Source organism: Centruroides sculpturatus, unplaced genomic scaffold (assembly GCF_000671375.1).
Source record: "Centruroides sculpturatus isolate CEXI.00-Female unplaced genomic scaffold, Cexi_2.0 scaffold6178, whole genome shotgun sequence".
In the NCBI taxonomy this organism is placed as follows: Eukaryota; Metazoa; Arthropoda; class Arachnida; order Scorpiones; family Buthidae; genus Centruroides; species Centruroides sculpturatus.
In genome coordinates, this window is record NW_019390303.1 from 1 (window position 1) to 3,329 (window position 3,329).

At 37.8% G+C, this 3,329-nt stretch overlaps 1 long non-coding RNA gene across 1 annotated transcript; it reads right to left on the minus strand.

Moving 5' to 3' along the window:
* Positions 1 to 685: 685 nt before the first annotated feature.
* LOC111617446 lies at positions 686 to 2,510 on the minus strand. Its single transcript, XR_002755414.1, has 2 exons — positions 1,139 to 2,510; positions 686 to 1,057 (listed from the first exon to the last, which is right to left on the minus strand). It is a non-coding gene; the product is annotated as an uncharacterized LOC111617446 (long non-coding RNA).
* Between the last annotated feature and the right edge of the window lie 819 nt (positions 2,511 to 3,329).

Consider the following 3,329-nt stretch of genomic DNA (forward strand, 5'->3'; position numbering starts at 1 on the left):
GTGATTGGATGCGACGAATGTGTCGTTGTTTGAACTGTGTGTTTCAGCTTGAGGGATGATGTTGTTTATGTGCGTGGATGTGAATTACTAAGCTAATGTGAGTACGACAAGGAGAAAAAAATAAAAACCCCTTGTCTTCTTACATCTAGATTAGTAAATTAAATGTAAGGGTTTTAGTTTGAATGTTAGTATAACAAGAGGAAAAAATAAATAAAAAACCTCTTGCCTTCTTATCCTACGTTAGTAAATTGAAACTAAAACCTTAAATTTAAATGTTGTTAGTATGACAAGAGAAAAAAACAAACGAAAAAAACCTCTTGTTTTCTTATCCTAGGTTAGTAATATCCTTCAGANTGTTGTTTATGTGCGTGGATGTGACTTACTAAACTAATGTGAGTACGACAAGGGGGAAAAAAAATAAAAACCCCTTGTCTTCTTACATCTAGATTAGTAAATTAAATTTAAGGTTTTAGTTTGAATGTTAGTATGACAAGAGGAAAAAAAAATAAAAAACCTCTTGCCTTCTTATCCTACGTTAGTAAATTGAAACTAAAACCTTAAATTTAAATGTTGTTAGTATGACAAGAGGAAAAAACAAACGAAAAAACCTCTTGCCTTCTTATCCTAGGTTAGTAATATCCTTCAGAAATAGCAAAGGAAAAAGTCGTTCACTTACGAAGCGACGCTTTCCATCTTTGACCACACCGAACGACAGGATCCCACTCGTTGGAAAAGGGAGGAATGATCGAAACATTCCTCCCCTCCCAGTGCGTCAAAGATGATGTCGTCAACATGGAGACATTTCACCTTTCGGAACACGTCCGAATGGCGAAATGTCTCCTCTCCGTTCAACGCGGAACAGAGAATGCTGTCGACATCCGCTATTCCCGAAGGCGATCCCGTGAAGCAAGAACCCCTTCCGCAATCAATCGAAGAGAGTTCCTCTCCCCGCTCAAAGGGGGAAAAGACCCTCTCTTCATCGATTGAGGAAGGAGAACGCCCTTCACACTTCTTCGTCTTGGGCCGCAGCCAACGCCAAAACCGCCAGCTCTTCATTCTGCAAAGAAACAAAAAAATATATATATATTAATGGGATGCGGATATACTTAACGCAGAAAAAGCTCAAGATTATACTCACGTCGGATCGGAATTCGTGCAGCTCGCGTTAGATCCTACCGGAAATTGCTAGAAGGTTCGAACTTCATTTGCAGTAGAGACGACCGACCCGAACGAATAAACTCTCTTACGTGTAATTTGTATTTATTTGTACAACAGAAAAGTAAAGACAAAACAGAAAAGTAGCCATGCGTAAAAGGCACTCGTACTCGATCTCGAGCCCAAGTTGTAACGAGTGTTTCGTTCTAGAACAATTTACCCTAACGTGCGTCACCTAAACGCAACGACGGCATTTAAAAGAGTTTCTCGTGCGAAGAAATTCCGTACGAGAGTCGACGAAAACACAAGACGTGCCCGCAGCCGGGACACGAACGTTTAAGTGGCACAGAGCATTTGCAGAGGGTTACGTAAGTGTGGAAGATGGACTGCACTCGGAAAAGACCGCGTTGTGGAAAGAGACAAACAGCTTAAGGAAAAGAATTCTTTGTGTCCAGCCTGTATAGATAACTGTTAAGTGTATTAGATTGTGTTTTAAGTCGCACAGCTGCAGACAATTTAATTCTCGCAAAGTAAGCCATTGAAAAGCGTTGTAACTAATACGTAGATTCAATGGAGAAGTCGGAGGTGAAAGGGCGAAATTTTTGACGTCCCGGATGTGTCGAAGGAACGTGTCATGCTTCAGAATGCGGTCTCCGTGTATCCTTCGGTCCATCCGGTTTCGAGTGTATATTTTAGTTAAAATTACGATACGCAATTCGTATTTAGAGTTAGTATTAAATAAGTTTTAATCGAATTTCTATAAATAAGATATTTGCAAATAATCCTTATTCTTTGACCGTGTTTATAAAATATAATCTAAATTAATTAATTACGAAAATAAACCAATGAACAAATACTTAATCCTTTGCGTCCGTCGTTTTCGGCGCTTCGGTCGCTTTCCAATGTGGCGGCTGGTTTAAAAGTCGAAAGAGGTGCGTTTCGGATGGTAATTCAAACGAAAAACACAAGCGACGGCAGATTTAAACGCAAATATGCAAAGTCCGAGTCGGCCGATGTCGTCTCCGAAAGTTGGACTAAACGAAACGAAAATAAAATCTTACAGCTAGCTAAATTCTAATTAAAATCTTACTTGGTGTAATGTCGGCGTCCACAAGTCTTCTTAAAACCATGTAAAAAAGGCAAAAAACACAGCAGAAACCAGAGCAAAGAGCGCACATGTCCATCCGGCAAGCGAAAAACGTGCAAAGTGACGCAAAATCGTGTTGCAACAATACGCGTTTCCATAGAAACGGCAATTGTTGCGAGATTAGAAAGCTGGCAACGAATTCGAATGCGATTGACGTCATGGATTTTTTTTGAATTTTAAGGCTAAATATCTGCATTTTTCACATTTCTATCCCCAGAGTGACGACGGATTAGGATCGAGAAACCCCTTACCACCCTCCGCCTTCGGTTTCCATTCTCCACAAGGGGTTAGAAGCGAGATTTTCTATAATCGAACGTCACCTTTTCCTCGCCACCCCCTAAAACAAGAAAAAATCCTTCCTCTCGTTCGTCCAGTATTTTCCGACAAAGTTTCCGATTGACCGACAGCGCAATTTTAACTGAATTTCGTAATATTTCGTTTATCCGACGCCATTTTAAGAGTGCTTACCTGACGTCATCGGTTATATTAAATATGCGTATTATAGTTTAGTTACGTAAACGTTAATTAGTATATTAAATAAGCAAATTTTATGAATTCACCTGACCAATAAAAAATATCGTGTATGTATTTTACACGAAACAATCAAATATAGATCTTTCTATGTTCAAACTGAGAAAAAGATCGTTCGTTTCAAGAATGTAACTATTTTTATTTAAAAAAAAATCTATCAATAGCAACGAGATGCGTAACTTTCTCGGCTGTTGTGAGATTTTATTTAGAAAATAACTTTTATACTTTTAATTATAAGAAATAAAATTGTGTGTGGCGTTATCTGTTATGAGATTTTGTTATATAAACTTTTCATATTTTTAATTATTATAAAATGGCAAAAGGTTTAATTTTAAGGATATGAAAAAAAAATTATAAATGCTAGTAACGAATAAAATCTTCATTAACTCCGACCCTGTTGAAATATCACACGTGACCCCCGCTCTATCTCCCTATCCTCTTGACCTTTAAGTTTTTTTTTTTTTTTTTTTTTACTCTTTTAAACACAAGACTGTGT